Source organism: Vanessa cardui, chromosome 16 (assembly GCF_905220365.1).
Source record: "Vanessa cardui chromosome 16, ilVanCard2.1, whole genome shotgun sequence".
Taxonomy (NCBI): Eukaryota; Metazoa; Arthropoda; class Insecta; order Lepidoptera; family Nymphalidae; genus Vanessa; species Vanessa cardui.
Genome location: NC_061138.1, coordinates 13,510,162 through 13,524,958, shown reverse-complemented (window position 1 = coordinate 13,524,958; position 14,797 = coordinate 13,510,162). Strand labels below are relative to the sequence as shown.

The 14,797-nt window shown below is 34.7% G+C and overlaps 1 non-coding gene across 1 annotated transcript; it reads left to right on the top strand.

Annotated features, from left to right (window-relative positions):
- The first annotated feature begins 605 nt into the window (after nt 1–605).
- Nucleotides 606–678, top strand: Trnav-uac. The gene has a single exon. It is a non-coding gene; the product is annotated as a tRNA-Val (tRNA).
- The last annotated feature ends 14,119 nt before the right edge of the window (nt 679–14,797 follow it).

Sequence of the window (14,797 nt, the reverse complement as noted above, 5' to 3'; positions counted from 1 at the left end):
ATCTCACACTAAGACGGCTTGTAAGTATGAATATAGTATAGCGTCACTTATACCAATCGACATGGCATCTTAGTTCCCAAGGTTGGTGGCGCATTGACGATGTAAGTAATAGTTATTATATCTTTCAGCGTCATTGTCTATGGGTGATGGTGACCACTCACCATCAGGTGGCTCATATGCTCGTCCGCCAACCTACTCCATAAAATAAATAAAACAAATACCAATACAGAAATTGAAAATTTAATGTGGAAGGGCGCGGCTTCATGAGTACCACATTAATAAGCAGATTAAATACTCCGTTATAGAACATATACAAGTAAAACAACTGTTTATCTCTCTGCATAGATTTGTTTAGTTTTTATCTAAATGAATGTAGGTTATATGCCAGATTTTATTTTTCTCATAAAAATTATAACTATAAATAGAGACGTAATATGTATAATTACTTTTTTGCTTGTAATTACGAATTGGTATTAGCGCGTGCAGTAGCACGTGTCGGGTTTGTATAATTATATTAATCGCGTTCGATTTTTTTACAATGTAGAGCATTCCGTAACTTTCACATTAGTTGCTGTTGTACCTGTTATTGAGCAACGACATCAACTGGTTCCGTGGTGTAGTGGTTATCACATCTGCTTTACACGCAGAAGGCCGCCAGTTCGATCCTGGCCGGAATCACACTTTTTTTGTTTATTTAAAAATCAAGTTTGAACCAAATAATATAATATTTTTTTATTAGAAAAAAATATATATTAATAATTTAAATCATTAAGAAATATTTTTAACCATTTTTAAGTTTTATGATTTTTTTATAATTTACCAGACTCTAGTTATGTATATTTTATTTTATTTTATTTGTGTCATTGTTGACCTGTATTACCCATTTATTAATATGAATATATAATGATGTATTTTACCAACGACTTTATAATAATAATGATAGGCAACCTATGTATTTTGTTATTGTTACTACAAACATGTAAAATTAACAATATATATCCAAATACTATTTTCTGACGTTACTCTACATATACTTACTTCATACAACAATGTATGTGATTGTAGTTTTTATTCACACATTTTATCTCTATATATATGTAAAATAATAGTTGATCAAGACAACAAAAATATTAGAAACATAAATTCTAAATATTAAGATAGCAAAAATGCGACTAAGTTAGACAACTAGGCATTATCAGAAAAAACAGTATGTCAAATGTTTCATAATTAATATGTATATATATAAAGAACTATGTCAATTGTATTTCTTATGTATATTACATTCTGCCCTCTGACTCCATATAGACCAACTTTGACAAATCCCACACTCCTCAGTCTGCGTAATTTTCGTACAAAGGGACACAAAGTTTTTGCTCCAAGTTCTAATAAATATAACTTCTATACGAACTTCTGAACTCATCCTATTAAGTGGGTCCCTGGATTGTTTAGATAGGATCCCGTAGATGGCGCTGCGATCACATTATTCTACCTCAAATTTTTATTTCACTCGAAAAACATTAGAAACATTATAAAACTATAAATAATTATATCTATATTTTCATTACACATTTTTATTTATATTTTGTGTGATTCTCTCTCTACATTTTATTGAAAAAGTATAATTATGTAAAATAAAAAACACACTTATAACATTACATAACCATGATACTATCTCTTTTATTATTTGACCGACGTTTCAAAAGGTTAGTGCTGTTGTTGTCCGCACAGCTCCAACGTCCATTGCGCCCTTTTCCGCATTGAAACATATATCAATCGTTGTCCTCCTGATATCTCTTCTCTATCATGAAAGTAGGGAAACAGGGGGATTTGCATTCTGCAAATGGGTATGCGCACTATAATAACTCCTGCGCTATGAGGTAAAAAATAGAGACTCATCATCATCATCATCATCACGTTTTTGTCCACTGCTGGATTTAGGCCTCTCCAAGCGCACGCCACAGTGGTCTTTCTCCGGCTACTCTCATCCAGCTCCTGCCTGCCGCCTTGCGTATATCGTCACTCCACCGTGCCTGAGGACGTCCTACACTACGTTTGCCGACTCATCAGCTTTACACAAAATTATTCATTCATTACAATTAAAGGATGAACTGCTTTGTATTACGTTGAATAATTGTAAAAGCCGTGTCCATCGTATGTCGGAAGGAGTAACTCAGAAGCAGGAAGGAAGGAACCTTCACTACTCTTTTTGCTCGATCTGCTCATCCAAACTAGTTAGGAATCTGTTAGCACAGCTTTAGTTCTCCTTATAATATACTACTAATCTAAAACCTAAGACAGTTCTCAAAATTTCGATATAAATAAAATACAGTAATTCCATAATATATATTGCAGGTTAAGCATTGATAGATTTGGAGTGAAATTGATGAGAAACGAAGCGGGCAAGAAGATCAGCCACGGATAGCGACTCCATTGAACAGTTTCGCCGTGAAAAATGACCACTGAATATATTATCTCGGCTTTTATACACGTGACGGGTCCATTACCATTTAGATTTGGGGAAACGAATGTGCGATGTTTTATTTTTGACCATCGATTTCAAGTTACGTTCACGTTTTGACTAGAAAGTAGAAATGGCTGGAAGACGAAATGAAAATCTTAATAGTCTTTGCACATATGGGCTCTTAGATACAGCATAAAGATACTATTGGGATTGATAAATTTCGTTATGATTGTTGGTCTAGCCTCGACCTACACTTGATCTAGAGAATATATATATATCCAGTCTCCAGATCGAGCATAACTGCTGAATAACCCAGGGAAATGGACCTGTCTCGTCTAAGGCAAATAAAAGCGTAGGAGGCAGCTGATATTACAACAACAAACAACAACAGCCTGTAAAATCCCACTGCTGGGCTAAAAGCCTCCTCTCCCTTTAAGGAGAAGTTTTGGAACATATTCCACCACGCTGTTCCAATGCGGGTTGGTGGAATACACATGTGGCAGAATTTCTATGAAATTTGTCACATGTAGGTTACCTCACGATGTTTTCCTTCACCACTGAGGACGAGATGAATTATAAAGACAAATTAAGCACATAAATCAGCGGTGCTTGCCTGGGTTTGAACCCGCAACCATCGGTTAAGATGACATTCTAACCACTGGGCCACCTCTGCTCAGCTGATATTAAATATTTTATTTAAGCTGATATTAAATAATTAGTATTGAGTGTTTATCCCACACGATTCATCCGATTGCAATTGGTCTTCGATATAAACGATTGCTTTACCATCCAGAATAGCTAGCATCTGAATAAATACTCGTATCATTGACTAAAATATGAAAATGAAGACCCACCAAGAAGAACATACATATATTATCTCACACAGGGCAAAGAGTTGGAGCATAGTCTACCAAGCTGCTTCGATGTAAGGTAGGTTATTCTGAGATTTTTCATCCACATATATCGTCTTATCCTTCAACATTAAGCCGAAATTAACTATACACACAACAAGCAAATGAAAATTCCATTGGTGCTTTCCCGGGTTTGAACTCAGAATCAACGGTTAACATTCACGTCCCCGACCCGCTGGCCATTAAGCTTGCAGACGAGTCATAATTCTTTCTTTTCATTTTTCCATTCACCCGTGAAAAATAATATGTAAATGAAATCTCTGTAACAAAAAAAGATAAAATATTTCCAGAAATCATATTCGGGATAAGGGTTTCGTCGATTCTTCGTTTATCAAAATTTGTTCATTCAATTACTCCGTCTCTGCGAGGGAATTCGAAACTCGAGAACGATGAACGAATGGATATGAACGAATCAAATTTTTGTGGCAATGAAGCCTTCGAATGTTTTAAATTATATTTACGAGCTGGCCCGCGATTTCGTTTCCACGAACTTTGGAAATAGTGATTAAATTTGAATTTATCCTCACATTAATTTAATTAAAGAACCGCTTTCATAAAAAATTGCCAAAGTGCGAATCGCGCTCGCACACTGAGGGTTCTGTACAACCATTGATAGATTTATTCAGGATTCGGATCTTTCCCTATACACGCGCTACAAGATATTGCTTGTTACACAATTGGTAATTATAGGTCAACGGAAAGTATACATAGATTTTTTTTACCTTTGCATAAGAAATGCAACCTAATGCCCATTTCTATGAATATAGACTTGGAAATTATATTTTTACACAGCTTTGGTATTCATTTTATTTCTACTCGTTTCTAGGAAAAAGGGTCTTATCGGACAGACAGATAAACAAGGAAGTAATCTTATAAAGATTCCTTTTCCCTTCGAAGGTACGACCTTCAAAGATATAGACCTTAAATATTTACAAGACTCACAATAAATTAATAGGCAGATACACGAATATTTTCAAATTTAATACCATTGATAATTACTTACTAATATTTTACTATTACTTACTAATACTTACTTTTATTTAATAATGGCACAGCCTTTATTAAGGCTTTCATGCACTGATACAATTATATAAAGCCAACAGTACAAACAGAAAATATGTATAAACTAGCTGGTTCGGTTTCATCCGTCTAAATTAATAAATTTATATCCTTCCCAATCGTGGCCTCATAGCAAGGTACCATAAACACATACTCAAATAAAAAAAAAAGATAACAATTACTACTGACATCAGAAAACTCCTCTGTGGCAATGGACCACAGGTTAAAAAAAGGAAAATAAATATAAAAAAAAACGAATTTCATTTCTATTAACACTATTTCAACCAAAGGATAACAAAATGGCAAATAAAAAAATCGGCAATGGATTGGCGCGATGTTTTGGATAATCTATAACCATAATCATAAACTATAACCACGACTGTGGAATCCCAAAAACGGAAGTTGCTATCAAATTACAGAATTAAAATAAGTAGAATAGTGTTGTGTTATAATAGAAATAGTTAAAACTGAAAAGGTATCAGCGCAAAATATAGCAGAGCCATTGCCAAATCTCATGGAATTGACGTCCTCCGTGGTCGAGTAGTGCGTACACCGGTCTTCATGGGTACGCCACTCCGAGGTCCGATCTCCGGTCTCGATCGGGAATTGAACCCCGGGTTCAATTCTATCTATCTAGAAAAAAACACATTAGTTTTCTATGTTGTCTTGGGTCTGGTTGTTTGTGGTGCCGTCGTTACTTCTGATTTTCGATAACACAAGTGCTTTAGCTACTTACTTTGGGATCAGAGTAATGTATGTGATGTTGTCCAATATTTATACATTTAGTGTTCAATTGCATGGAATATCTTAATATACAGTTTGGTTATTTGTACTACTTAGACCATTGGAACTGGCATTACACACTACTTCGTTATATCCAATTATAATCAACCCATATGTCAGGGTTCGGCGAGCTCTGACGCAGCGATGCAAGTGACCCTGATTCTGTCCACAAGATTATAATGACGAGTATATTAGGCCGACGGCTGAGCGGTACGAGCTGATTGACTGCCTACGTTCTGTGCACGCTACAACGCGTAGATTTCATCGGTACTTTTACTATTTAATATTATCAATAGCAACCTAAATCATGGAGACACTTGCCTTTGTTTTAGGAATTATTAACTTCATAAATAACTTTGAAATCCTGGAACCAAAAATCTTCGATGACTTATGCTAGTCATAGCGGCTTGTACTTGTATATATAATATACACGATATTAATAAGGCGTTTAGGTGAGGAGGATTCGTGAGGAGTTATATACTAAAAAATGGATATTACTTTGAAATCAATATTTTAATAATGGTTATAAAAGAGACTGTAAAGGCCAGGTTGCAACGCTGAGTACAAGACGAACTACAAAATTAGAATTAAGGCTACGAAACCTCGGTATTCCCATCTCAGATCACATCTATCCTACGAAAGCATATTTTTCAGTACATTACATATTCATAAATTAGACTTTCGAAATATCCCTGTAATTGAATATGTATATCGAAAGGTAGGCGTCAGGCAGTCTGCCTGCAGGCGATATTCAGAGCCGTGGAATGTAAATAAATTCGTGTCGGAATCAATGATCGCGCTTCGCGGCTGTCTGCGTCTGACAGCGAGCGACAATCACGCCGCTTTACGCTACGATGATATTTAACTTCGGTTCAACTTGACGTTTTCGCTCGGAAAAATAACGTGTGCGCCTTAAAAACACTCATTAATATTCGCATAATAATACAGAGTCAAATTAACATCTCATACACATACACACACATATTTCAAGTTAAATATTGTTTAGTCACAGTTATGAGCTGAGATGGCCGAGTGGTTAGAACGCGTGTATCTTAACCGATGATTTCGAATTCAAGCCCAGGCTAGCACCACTATATATAAATGCTCAATTTGTGTTTATAATTCATCTCGTGCTCGGTGAAGGAAAACATCGTGAGGAAACCTGCATGTGTCTAATTTCATCGAAATTCTGCCCATTTGGCATTCCACCTTCCTCCATTAAAACAGCGTGGTGGAATATGTACCAAACCCTCTAATTAATGGAAGAAGAGCCCAGCAGTGGGAAATTACCAGCTTGTTACTTTACTTTATTTTTATTGTTTAGTCTGAAATTAAATAGATTGATTTGAAAGGAAACTGATTTATTTTAACTGCCTGCGAATTCCGCGTATCCGAGGTCACCTTTGATCGGTCAATAAGAAGATATTGGGTTTGCAGGTAATTGATTCTGAGTTGCTGAAGTTGAGAATATCTAAAATACGTTTGACTTTCAAAAGTAATTTTGAACTGTCCTTACATGAACACGACGAAAAAAATAATATAAATGTAAAATATAATGTTAAGTTTTCTGGAGTAGATATTAGAGACTAGCGACGCGCCCCGGCTTCGCACGGGTGCAATACCGCTACTAAATATACAATAGAATTTATTTATTTACGAAATCACGTTACAAACTTCTAAAATTATCAGTGCTTCTTTACCATATTGTCTACGTATTATATACAAAAAAAACCTATAGAATCATTCTATCTATTAATAAAACCGCATTAAAATCCGTTTCGTGGTTTAAAGATTTAAGCATACCTACAAAAGGACATAGGGACAGAGAAAGCGACTTTGTTTTATACTAACGACTCCCCACATACGAATCGAATCAGGGATAGAACCTGCAAGGAGTTAATGTAACAATTAGTTTTTTTTATTGACCAAACGACCCAATATTTATCATAAACGCATCATCAGGGATAGAACCTGCACGAAGGAATGATACCACCTGGGAGGATCATTATTTTCACAAAAATCGTAACACCGCGTTTTTGAAACTGTGACAGACGGTACAGAGCCATCTAGGGAAATTAAACGGAAACTACGAAGAAATTTAAACCGTTGCGCTTTATGTTTAATATATTTTAAATGGAATGACCAATTTGAGTAATTCAAAAATTAATTAATAGGTGTTGAGACAGACTTTAATATAATATGACTTATTACCGTAAGGATAAATACAATATTGTGGCATTTTATTTTTAATTTGGTTTCATTGATTGATGTGATGATGCGATTCTTTAGATTGACATAACTTTTTTATTTAACAACAAACAAAACAAAGACTAAATGTTAACTCCAGCTAACCGCAAGGCAACAGTGAAAACCGCATTCAATTAGATTAAGCCGTTTTTGAGATTAGCGCGAACAAACGTACAGACAAACAGACATACAGACAAACAGTCAAAAATTCTAAAAATCATTGTTTTGCATTCTATTGTACATATGAAGTTCCCCTAATAAAGTTTTTCATATTTATCTTCAATGTACAGACACCGACCTCTTACAATTTTATTATATGTATTGATATTGTTAAGAACCTGATAAATGACCGAAAGTTGATTAATATATGTGGCTGTAATATGCTTGTATTTCGTATATTATACAAAACGTATTCCTGACCCTAGGAATGATATTTATTGCGTCGAAAATCGGTGATTTAATATCATAACAACATTTGACGTGATTATGAGCAATTTTCGTAAATTAATAAATCGTTTGTTGATATGTCACGAAGCCAGCTGATGGGCTCTGGTCACAAATAACATAATCGGATTAATTTGGCGTCACCGCGAGTAACGGTCGCCCGTCGCGTTGTGATGCTGATTCGTGTCAAGTGATCTCATTAAAATTCTGGAATATGGAAACGGCTATTAACATAACCCTATTTTCAATTTATTTTATTGAAACCGCTGTTAAAGTCAAAGCACCTACAATATTCAAGCACGCTGTTCGTATCGGTCCAGTTTTTAATTATTTTATTCTAGGATCGGATTTTTTTTAAGGTATAGGTTGGCGGACGAGCATATGGGCCACCTGATGGAAAGTGGTCACCATCACCCATAGACAATAACGCTGTAAAAAATATTAACTATTCCTCACATCGTCAATGTGCCACCAACCTTGGGAACTAAGATGTTATGTCCCTTGGGCCTGTAGTTACACTGGCTCACTCACCCTTCAAACCGGAACACAACAATACTGATTACTGTTATTTGGCGGTAGAATAACTGATGAGTGGGTGGTACCTACCCAGACGGACTTGCATAAAGCCCTACCACCAAGTTATCGGAGGCGAATAGGCCTCATTTTACGTAGTAACTGCTGTTCTTAGACAATAGCATAATTAGGCATCAACCAATACCTAAGATCTTATTTCGCCGCCGACAAACAGAGAAAACAATCAACAAACATTAACTAAATTTTGAATTTCTTGGCATCGTTTAATGTGCCCACGTCCTTACGGGTTATTCACAAATAGTAATAACGTCTCTGTAAATGTGTAATACTCTAGCGAAATGAAATCCTTTAGAGAATATATTTCGAAAGACCAGAGCGCCTTGACAATCTAAGCCAAACTCTTGTTAATCCAGCTAAAGAAACTCACGGAAAACATAATTATCGAAACACATATTTCCATTGCCCCAACCCGCGCTGATAATACGTGTTGTTTATGTTTCTACCGAACACAAATATGGCCATTATTAGGTCATAAATAATGAAAACAAACATCTAAATCTCAGTAAAGTAATTCGTTTTTTATAATTTGATTTGGCAACAGTTTGCGGCAGCGAGTGTGTGGAATACGGGGGGTTGGGGATAGTAGGCGGGGCGGGGGTGAACAGAAACGAGTCCAACGCTAACAAGTAGCGGCGTTAACTCGAGAAACTCGTAACATTGGCGCGTAGCGACCTTCACGAGTGTATACGACGCGAATACGCGCGTTGATGACAATGGATTGGACGCTGAAACTTATGAGCTTATGGGAATCGAAATCATAATTAGATAACCCAGTACACAATTTGTTGATCGTGGCGTCTACAGTGGAAGAAATATTTAAGAAAAAACTTAAACTACATTTTGGTGTATATGTGTATAAATCTATCTGAATATAAATCAAAATATAGTTTATTTAAGTTGGCAACAAAAAGAACCGTATTGAAATACACTACAAGTATTTTATTTCTAAACAGAAGCCCATGGAAATTCTTTACAACATATTAAAAAACCTTTATAAGATAATGAGACTAGACCAAAGCACGTTAACGCGAATGGCGTTCGTATATTACAGTGCGGCAAAACAAATGTTCCGAATAGAAACTTATGGGAGCACCTGCGTCACAGCCGGTTTGCTGCTAGTGTGAATCAAGCCTGTAGCCGGCTACTATTAGAAGTTACCGCCGAACTACAGGATATACCTAAAAGTGTTCGGGATGTGTCTCGCAAATGAATAGAGTTCCACACATCTTTATGTTACAAATTATTTTTAGCATAAAACATTCTATATTATTAAATTTCTGAAATCGAACTCTAAAAATATTAAGACTGTATCAAAAATAGTTTGATTGAATATTTTAATGATCAAAGACATCAATATAAATGAAAGACATGATCAGCTACTATATGCGTGAATCAGAAGGAATTCAGAAAGGAAAGTGTATAAATACTTTATTTGTAATTTTGAACAGTTTGAAATACCTAGAGACTCTCTTTGTATCAACACTAATCAAACGATTAATAGTGTAAAAAATAAACAACATTGCGTTACCATAACTAAATAAGCCTTATAACTTACATACCTGTACTGCTGTCAAGAGATTTAAGGCCTTTTTGCAATTACAAATCGAATTGCTGTTGCTAGAATTAGTAAACTTTTATGGTAGTTCTTGATAGTCTATGCCAGCTTATCTGAGAAAATGCCACCCACTCATTAGATATTCTACCGCCAAGCACCAAAACTTAATATAATCGCGGGCTGGTTTGAAGGTTGAGTGAGCCAGTGTAACTACAGGCACGAAGGACATAATATCTTAGCTTCAGTTTTAAGTTCTTCTTTACAACCCTAATTGCAGTACTTTAACCTTTTTTGGACAATAATTTATTCATTAAATAGCATTTAAAGGTAGAACTTCGAGATCTGCACTTTCCAAAACTGAAACGACTACACGCTCTCTCAATTAGTCTATCTCTTCTATTTAAATGTAAATATTTCTACGTAACAAACTCGTAATGGCTTGTTCGCAGCGAAATAGTTGTGAATGTACTCTCAAAGCAGTTTGATAATTTAAGCTAGAATACTATTAAGTAATATAAACAGCATTGAACAAAATAATAAAAGCATACAATAATTACAGAGTATACAAAAATAAGAGATAAGAGAATAGTAATTGGTATAGTGACAATGATGCAGCCTTCAGCTGCTTGTCCATAACGTCAAATGTCCCACTGTTGGGCTAACACCTTCTTCCGTGCATATCATATATTTTCATTCGACCATACGTTTCCTTTACGTGATCAATTATAAACAAAAAATAATTAAATGAAAATTCAATGGCTGAGTTTGAACCCGTTATCTTCGGTTAAGCACTCAACAACAACAACAACAACAACAGCCTGTAAATTCCCACTGCTGGGCTAAAGACCTCCTCTCCGTTCGAGGAGAAGGTGTTCCAATGCGGGTTGGTGGAATGCACATGTGGCAGAATTTATGAAATTTGTCACATGCAGGTTTCCTCACGATATTTTCCTTCACCGCTGAGCACGAGATGAATTATAAAGACAAATTAAGCACATGAAACAGCGGTGCTTGCCTGGGTTTTAACCCGCAATCATCGGTTAAGATGCACGCGTTCTAACCACTGGGCCATCTCGACTCGGTTAAGCTCTCGACTTCCAACAAATACACCTCGAGGATGTCAACTAAAATACGCCGAATTACCTTGAAAACATTTTATTGTAAATTAGATTTAAATCTTAAATCAGTAAATGAGAGCCAGAGGCTGTCCTCTGATATCATCGTGTTTGAGAGCAGTCGGAGTAATCCTATTATCAACTTTAATTAATTTAAACCTTTGAACTCGGCTCGCGGTCTCCCCGCACGTGTGTATCACAAGTACTTGCATATTATATTGAATAAAGCGCCTCCATCCATTACCCTTTGGGGTGGGCTCCTGAAAAAGGTAGCGCGACGCCAGGCACACGAAAAACCAATACCTTTTCATTCCTTTTAAAAACATTTGATTAAAATTATAACGCCAAAATTTACAAACATATATATATAACTATGCCGATTTGGCCCAGTGATTAAAAAGCGTGCATGATTGAATCCAATGATTGCGGGTTCAAACCCAAGCAAGCCCCAATGAATATTCATGTGCTTAATTTGTGTTTATAATTCATCTCGTGCTCGGCGGTGAAGGAAAACATCGTGAGGAAACCTGCATGTGTCTTATTTCAACGAAATTCTGCCACGCATTCCACGAACTCGCATTGGAACAGCGTGGTGAAATATGTTATAACTCTATCCATAATGGGAGAGGAGGCCTTAGCCCAACAGTGGGAAATTTACAGGCTACTATATACTTAGCATACAGTAGAGAAATAGATTTAAAAAAAAGACAAGAATATAAATTACCTTAAACAATTTATTCACAAACCAAAAACAGTACTAACTTCGAATTAATCTTAGCATAAATAAATAACCAAATCATAAGCTTACCAGTCCAAAATATAACACAATGAACATTTTTAACAAATAACAAGTCGTAACAATATCGACCTTACAGTCCGCGCCCAAAAACAAAAATTAATGGCGGTTTAATTCAGTTTCGCGCGCTTTTGTTTTTTTTTATTTGTTCTAGCCAGTTGCGGATAGATGTAGGAATCTCCTAAATATATAAATAAGAGTTTAATGTTATCATGTGTCGTATAATTATGTAATTTATGTTCGTGACTTATATAAATAAAACCAGCTGTGCTCGCGACCTTGTACGCGTTTGAATTTAACAAAAAAAAAAATATTATAGCCTAAGTTACTCCCTATTATATCAGTTATCTGCCCGTGAAAGTCCCGTCAAAATGAGTACAGCCGTTCCAGAGATTAGCCGAAATAAACAGACGAACACACAGACATACAAAAATTGTAAAAAATGTTATTTTGGTATATGTACCGTGTATAAATAAATAAATATAAATATCAGACAACATCACATACATTACTCTGAACCCAATGTAAGTAGCTAAAGCACTTGTGGTATGGAAAATCAGAAGTAGCGACGGTACCAAATACATAAGCATTGAGTAAAAAGGGGCTATTTTAATATTGCAAACAGACATTCCAATTTTATTATGTATATAGATTAGAGAATATTTTAAAAGCAAAAAACGCTCTTTTGTCAGTGCGCTGTGTGGCGCTTGTCAAAGCAAAACGAATTAGCCCAAACTCGAGAGGCTTGCGAGCAGTCATTAACGAGTTCTACAATTTACTTCCTGGCTCTCATCAGATTACCTTCGCATTGATGGAACATCTGAATACGGTTAAGAGCGACTTCCTAGCTTTGGCTCCGAACTGACTTAGTTACGTACAAACTTCAACATGTATTTTCTTTTAATAAAACATCAACTGCATCCCATTTTCATTAGCAAATCTGATTTTTGATTCATGAATTAACAATATTAATCTTTGCTAATATGATCCGATTTTAAAAATAATTCCAATCAAGAATAGCCTTAATACACTATTACACTAGGATTCATTTTATTTTTAGTCTTTTATCTTATGCGCTCTTTTCTCTTGACGAGAAGGTTTAGTGGTGCGCTACTCCAACTAGGTTTAGGGGATATAGATGTGGCACAATTTCATATATCCATCCTTATTTAAAGTTGTAAAATGTTTAGAACTTAAATTGCCAATTATATATTTAATTTTTCTATCAGTGACTCAAATTTATCGTATGATTTTGTTAGAGAGCGACGTTAGAGCGCCATGTACGAGTACGCTAGCATGCTCTTACACTATATATAAAGAATACAGAACAATAATTTTTTACTTACTTTGAGCAAGTATTTGAACACATAATTAACATGTATTAGTAGTATCGATTATTTTACTTGTGATGACATGAAATGTCCTAACCCGAAACTGTACAAAGATTGTTCACTTGATTTTTAAATGTAATCATTTTGTGCAACTGATTAAAGTTTGTATTTAAATAAATTTTAATATTTTCACTATGTGAATCAATAAAATAAATTCAAGTCATATAAAAATAATATTTAAAAAAAAATACTTGTTAATAACAGATCATTGCTCTTAAACCTGTTATGGCAAAATATGAAAAATATTTCTCAATAGTTCATTTCATTGTAAAGCTTAAAGAGATTCCAGTATGTTCTGCTGACCAAAGCTGTGCCAGAAAGATGCTCACCCGCACTCCGGTCATAACTGCGTTGATAACCTTAATTACACCATCCAGGTATGAGGGTTCGTTCTCAAGCTTATCGAGAGCTTATCTACTTCCTATTCGAACTTACAAAGTCGTTTAGATTCAAAACTTTAAAACGTAATGTACTCTGGAGATTTTTATCCGCTCGACAATGCTTATGTTTCCATTTTAAATTATAATTATTTTAAACGTTTTAAGTACACCTGAATTAATTAATTTTAAGCATGACTTCAAATTTATTTTAGCCTTCTACCATAGGTTATTTCTATTTAGTAAATCAGTGCTATAATTATACAACGAATAAAATGAAAATACTGGGTGTCAGGTTTTGAGCAAGGTCATCTGGATACCTGAAATCTATCAGATTTTTGAAGAGTGGATGATCCATTGTAACTACAGGTATTTGACATCTTAGCTCTCAAGGATGATGGGGCATTCGCTATATACCTAAAAATTCAAATTCAAATTCAAATTCTTTATTTGTAAAATTTTTGAAAACAACAAAAATTTTGCCACTAGGCATACAAATATAAATTGGTACACATTATTACTTTACATTAATTGAAATATAAAAAAAAAATAATTAACTGCTAAAACAAAAAAAAACAATAATAATAACAATAATAATAAAACATTAATTAAAATATGTCAAAATATAACATAATTAGAAATAAGATTAATTAGGAAATTAGATACGAACTTAGGCAAACATCATTAACTAATATCAAAAAATTCAGAGATTTTGTAAAATGTCTTTTCAATGAGGTATACTTTTAATTTACGCTTAAATAGAGGTATTTGTAATGATTTTATGTATTCTGGCAATTTATTAAATATCTTTACTGACATTCTAAAAATTCCTTTTTGCATTAAGGCCGTGTGGGAGGGGCTCAGATGCAACTTACTCTCGTTTCTCAAATTTCGATTATGTACTGAATGTGCTAAATTAAACTGGCTAGGATTATTTTTCACAAACATTGCTACTTCATAAATATACAAAGATGGAAAAGTCAATATATTTAGCTTTTTAAAGTGTGATTTACATGATTCTTCTACCTTTAGACCACAAATAGCTCGTATGCATCGTTTCTGAG